This window comes from Olea europaea, chromosome 7 (genome assembly GCF_002742605.1).
Source record: "Olea europaea var. sylvestris chromosome 7, O_europaea_v1, whole genome shotgun sequence".
Lineage (NCBI taxonomy): Eukaryota > Viridiplantae > Streptophyta > Magnoliopsida > Lamiales > Oleaceae > Olea > Olea europaea.
Genome location: NC_036243.1, coordinates 12,927,072 through 12,933,756, shown reverse-complemented (window position 1 = coordinate 12,933,756; position 6,685 = coordinate 12,927,072). Strand labels below are relative to the sequence as shown.

The window sequence follows — 6,685 nt, the reverse complement described above, 5'->3', positions numbered from 1 at the left end:
GTCGAGTTGTCTTGGGATGCAAATTGTGTTCGACCCTCACCATCAGGATCGAGTATCGGTCTTTATAATTATTTACTTTCTCACTAAATTAATTAAAAGAATAAAATAGGAAACTTTATTGCATCATGGAATTTTTCTTTTTCATTTTAGAGAATTAGGTCTATCATAGGTCGCACTCTAGTGGCATGGGATTGGCTAATCCAACTTATCTTACACTTGTAGGAATTGAAAAGAAGCTTGGTATTTATCAAGGGCTCTTAAATAGCTCTTGAAAGGTTATATTTCTATAGTATAACATGGTCGGGATGATTGAATCTAATCAGAAGTGTAACTTGTGTAAGCGAGGTTGGGAAACAACTTGCAACACAACGATGTATATTAACTATTGAATCGTTTAACAAATCTAATATATTTATGTATAACAATCCTAAACTATTGTCTATGAGATTTTTTCTTAGATTATCTAGGTAACTACCATATGCCAAAGTTTAGATATACAATTTGTTTTGCAAAATGTCCGCATGTTTTCAAACTGTTTTACGTATAAAGTCCCAATGTTTCAAAGGGTTTTACATAAAACATCCCAACATTTTGAAGGGTCTTGTCCCACATTTCAACAATCTTTACGTAGAACGTCCCTATGTTTTGTGTCTATGTGAAAATCAACCCCATCATATCCTGTAAGCATCTTGTTCAACCATAGTATCTCAAGACATTAATCAACTACAGTAACTCAACATATTGATCAAACTACAATTTAAAGATAGTGTTTCAACATACTGAACAAAAAACTTAGCAACAGAATTAAGAGTCACAACCAAATTTGTATCTAAAATAAGCATAATGAAGACTTTTAGCAACAACGAAAAGGTTATGTAAGGTCATACACAACATTTTGACTCTTATACTATCAATCATTTAGACACATCAACAAAAGAAATTTACAATTTAGCCTAACCTCCAACTCTCTACAAGTGCATTCAACAAAAACCAATAAATAAATAAATTAAGTCACTAATTAGGTGCTGGTGGTGGTATCCATCTGTAGTAGCTCCTATTGTGCCCTAGTTCACCACATTTTCGACATGTCTGAGTCATCATCCTCTCTTCCCTGCTTTTTGAGGGGCTTTCATTTTGCAAAGACTTTTTGGACTTCTTCGCCTGACTTGAAGACTGCACCTCATTTGGCTCTTTTTGCCTGCTCTTTTTTGGCCTCCCAGACTTTTTGGCGTACATAGGTGGACTTGGAGGGTTGACATCTGGACTAGGCCATGAGTCTGGACCAATCATGGGAAAAATTGATGGCATATATGTCATGAGGTAAGACTCATTTTTGTACATGATAGTTACATCAATTACACTAAGGCCTTTAAATACCACTGAGATAATCACATGGCAACAAGTGATTCTTAATAATTGCTAAGCACGACATGTACAAGTTCTTGCCTTGAGGTCAACAACATGTAGTACAATGCTTGTATTATATCAAATTTTCAGCTCACTCAAATCTTGCCAACTTACTATTTTTGTCGAGAATCTTTTGGATTTTATGGCCGTAATCCTGTCCATCTATCAGCTAACTCTCTGCGGGCTATAATTTTCTTCATGAAATATACCCTAATCTCCTCAAGCATAGTTAGAATGAGCTTTTCTCTTGCATTGACAATTGTGCTATTGAATGATTCACAAAAATTGTACAAAAGCATGTTACACTGTGCTTACTCTTTGAATGGGATTTTTTCCAATAGGATGCTGTTTTTGGTTCAAGCCAACCAGACACATCTGGGTCCAAGTTCAACATCTTTTGCATGTGTTCAAGCTACAGTAGCACAGTGGCTTTGGCCGCATCTTGAAGACAACGCTTCAAAACTAATCTCTTGTGTGAGACACTAAAGTTATCTTCAAGCTAATTCTTTTCAAGTGATTTCTCCTTTGTTCTATACATTCGCTCGCCAATGTGAATTATGACCTAAACCATCCCTTTTAACCCTCTTTGTGAATGTGCTTACCAACATTTTAGTTCAGACCTCCAGTCAGATAAATATCTATTTGTCAAATAAGTCGAGCTCACTCAAAAATTCTTATACACCACAGGGCAAATATGCTCTTCTACATATGTTTTGATCACCCAATTTGTCTTCTTATGCTCATTGGTAGTATAAAATACACATGGACACTTTTCATTACGTTCGGCTCTCAATCTCAATGCATCATTATTTGATCACCCTATTGTTTCTAACTGAATGTGTAGTGATGGTAGCCTTAACATTGACATGGACTTAAATATTAACCATAACAATTAGAAAATGGAATCATATCAATCATCCATAAAGAATAGTTTAAAGTAAGGTAAATAATGTGTTGAAGTTACCATTTTTGAACATTAGGTCCTTCACATCAGTCCTTGTATCGAAAGCATCAGTTGAAGCTCTTTTTCTTGAAGTTGTATCATCCTTCCTTTACTATCAATGCTTTGCAACTCATCGGAGTCCTTATAGTTGGTATCCAATTCCCTAACTAGCTGCTCATCTGACATACCGAATCCAAAATCAAAATAACCCTTCGGTTCCCAGCTTCAACAATATAAACGAGCTCTTGTTCCATCTCATGATCAAATTCTACCAAACATTCAACGTTCTCTCTCCTATACTTTGTTCTTCATTATGAGCTTCAACTCGACTTTTTCATCTTCCACACAAATATCACATAAATTTGATCTAGTTAATAATGGTATTGAAGTATTTCCTCCTAATGTGACCACAACTTTTTAGCATGCTCATGAAAAAACTAATCTGACTAATCAGTTTCAATCTATTTACCCTCATTTTCTTTTAGAGAAGGTACGTAACAACCTTCAAATGTTTGTGGTTCATCACATTCATTTCCTGCACCTCTATTCAATTGCACATCAACTTCTGATATCGTTGAATGTAATGGCAATGCATTAATGCAATGGGTCTATGACATATATTTGCATTAATAGAAGCCCATCTCCGACCCTAATCATTTCCTTAATATCCTCTTCACTCTCCAATCTAGTCAGCCCCTTCCCTGAACTTATTTTTCGCCTTTTGTAGTAAAACTCCAATACCAAATCATTACCAACAATGTTTAAGAACTTTCTCAAAATATCTCTGGTAAACAATGCATCATGAAAGAAATCCAAGAAAAGCACGAAACTAAACGTACAATTTTAGATTTCTCATAAACTTTTATTAAAATATACTAAAAATCTAATCTTTAGGAAAACCAAATGTACGATTTTTAGATTTACTAAAAAAATAATTTGACCAAACATAAAGGTCCAATATTTTAGGCAAAGTGATTCAAACCATCATTATCGAACCATACATTATAATAGTTAGTGTCAAGAATTATATTTAGGAACTTCAATCTTAGTGTGCTTCTTTGTACGGTGACAAAGATTTGGAAGCAACACTTGTTTAAAGTTTATTGGTCAAGAATAAGATTGTGAAAGCAATGTAATGACACTTGGCAGATACTTTGCAGTTGAAAAGATTGATTTGGTAATTGTTCGTCAAAATGTCTCAAGCGTACGGGTTTGTTGTACAAGTAATAATCGTGTTGAGAGAGTTGTCATCCTACAGGGAATAAGGATAATTTTAGTAGTTGATATATTTAAATTCATGTTTGTAACTAAAAGACGATTGAAAGAATAGATAAATAATTTTTATAACTAAAACTTGTGAAAACAATGAAAGTTGGTTTAAAAATCAAATCTACGAACGTATTGGATTTTCGACTCTACTGATCAATTCTTAGTTCTAATTCTCAACCAATAATAATTATCTTAATTCATGCAATTGCGACGATTGATAATTCCACTTTTATTTATTATTCTTTCCCAAGATATAATAAACCTATGTTTACCACGAGAGGATCCTATTCATAGTCAGAATTCATATGGCAAACACGCATTTAGATTTAGGATTATCACAAATGATCGCATACGCCACAAATATTATTCCTAACATTTATTGCTCGTGTATCCAAATAATAGTGTTTTACCTATCGTGAGTTTTTCAACACTAAGAATAAGCAACTTATTGTCCTAATGGTGCGCAAACATTAAAACAATATAATTATGCACATTAATAAAATCACAACACAATAATTAAGATAAAAACACAGGTCTCGAATTAAAACTAAGAATTAAACAGTTATGTTATCCATACAATACATGAAAATATTTAGCCTAGCATAAGATAGGAATTAAACGCGTAAAATTGGAGAGACATTACCGAGAAATTGACGGAACGTGATTAACTCCACAAATTTTCTCCACTTTTGCGCGTGCGTGGCTTGTCTAGGTAGACATGTTTTTCCCCCAATTGGTTTGTAAACAAATTCCCCAGCAAGCTGCCCCTTTTTTTGCAGTCTCCAATTTAGAATCAAATCCCCCTCCTTTTCCTTGTATATTGCAGCTGCCAACACCGTGTATATGACTCCCCACAATGTTGCGATTTTTATTTAGTATAATTTTCTTCAACTTCTTTCCAAATCCAGCTGCCTTTTTGTCTATATATCATAAAACACAACAGCTCTTTTTCCTTTTCCAATCCTGTCTGCCGGTGTACGGAATGTGTATGTATACTTTTAAATTCAGCAAAAGCCTCCAAAAATGTTTTTCCTCCAAGTTGGCATGTGAAATATATAAAGGCAGCTGCAATTTTCTTTCAATTCCTCCCACAGCCGCCCTATTGATCTGATTGGCGTGTTTTTTAATTCCCCTAAGATGACAGCCCTTTTTTTTCTCCAAAATATATCTACTCAATACTTGGAAAACCCTATATCTTTTTTACTCCAATCCAAGGCCCAATTGTGTGTTTTGTATATTTATAAACATTAGCCACAGCAACCCATGCTTTTGTCTTCAATTTAGAGTCCACTTCCACCGAAAAAACTAACTCCAGCCCACTTTCTTTTTGTTAAATTAGGAATTCAATTGTTTAATGAATTTAAATCCAACGTTAAGACCAAGACATAGGCCCATTTAATTTAGTATTTTCTTCACGTCCTCAACTTTCAAAGTATGAAATTTGATCTCCAAACTTTGCATAAAAAAAACAATTAATCCTTCATCATTTTCCAATTAGTCCATCACTAAAAACACAAAGAAAATTACCTTAAGTTAAATAGAAATTAATAAATTGACGAAATAAAAGTTTAATAATACAACTTAAATAAGTGAACAATTTGCACTCATCAAATACTCTCAAACTTAAACCGTTGTTCGTCCTCAAACAAAACTATAATTTAAATAGCAACAAACACACAAACATGTAAAAATATTTGGTTGGACCGTTTAGCTTTTTACCTTAGGATTTGAAATCACGGTGTTAAATCTACAAACTACTTCAAAATCACAATACCAATCTAATATCCACTTTTCCAATGCAAAACCGGCGTGTGTGTGTGAAGAACTAAGTAGACATAATGAATTCACAAGTTGTTCCAATTCCGGACCCTCTACGATCAAATATATCTTTTCATCTCTTGTAAGATTCCCACACCCCCAAACTTATTCATTTTCACTCTTTTCCAAGTGTGTAATCTAAGATTGAATTTCTCATTACTATCCTCACCCTTTCCAATTCAGGTGGACGTCACTAGTTACAAGTCAACACATCAATGAACAAGGCTTTTCAAATTATTTGATTGATTCGACCTCCAAAATTCAATTAAGTTAATTATCCTTTATCGAAAGTCAAATTTCATTGAACAAGTGTTGGGACTTACAAGAGATTTAGTGCTTTTGCTTTGCACTCCCCCTTAAGCTTTCTAGATGATCCATGTAGCAGACTTTAGGCCGATGACTCCCAGTTAGATGACTTTAGAGTACTAGGTTTTCAAATACCCTTACAGGTTTAATGACCCAAGTAAAAATGGTTTCGAATAGAACAATTTTTAGGACAATTTCAAATCCGATTGCTTTTAAATGATCCCTGTAACGAGCTTTAGGCCAATGACTCCCAACTTAGATGACTTTAGGGCACTAGATTTTAAGATACCGATGCAGAATTAATTGCTCGAGTCATAAAAGCTTCGAAGAGAAGTTTTAAATTTCAAAATAAATGCCTTGTTTAGTGCAATGTCCTTTATCACACACCCATTCAAGCAAACCGACCCCCAATTTAAGACTTTCACCCAATTTTATCATGTTAATCTACGACAATCCACACAAACTTTTTCACACAAAGAATCCACATTCACATCCGCGACTTCCTACAACAGTAAGAACTCCCCAAATTGTGCTAAATTTAGTCTACGGATAAATAATTAGTATGGTTTGTTTAACGTATCTATGTCCAACTAAAACAATCTATCACATGTATAAATCAACTCATTTCATTAAAATGTCAAACTCAATTCTAGTACACATATAATATTAAGTTTTGCAAGTTTAAGTTTCAATCAATCTAGCATGCTCCCTATCCATAATTCATAAATCAATACCAAATTTCAAATTTAATCATCATTGTTTGCCAAACTGTCTAACTCATACAAGCACACAATAAAAAATAAACAATTAAAAATTTAACGATTTTTTAAAAAAAAAAATTATTTTTTTTAACTTAACACACACAACATTTTTTTTTGTTAATTAAACATATGAAAACAACGCACGAAAACATATGAAAATAAAAAACACAAAGTGTTTCCC

General features: G+C 33.6%; 1 long non-coding RNA gene across 1 annotated transcript; it reads right to left on the bottom strand.

Annotated features, from left to right (window-relative positions):
* Positions 1-764: 764 nt before the first annotated feature.
* LOC111397038 lies at positions 765-4,762 on the bottom strand. The gene is made up of 2 exons (XR_002703126.1): positions 4,263-4,762; positions 765-2,529 (listed from the first exon to the last, which is right to left on the bottom strand). It is a non-coding gene; the product is annotated as an uncharacterized LOC111397038 (long non-coding RNA).
* Positions 4,763-6,685: the final 1,923 nt, after the last annotated feature.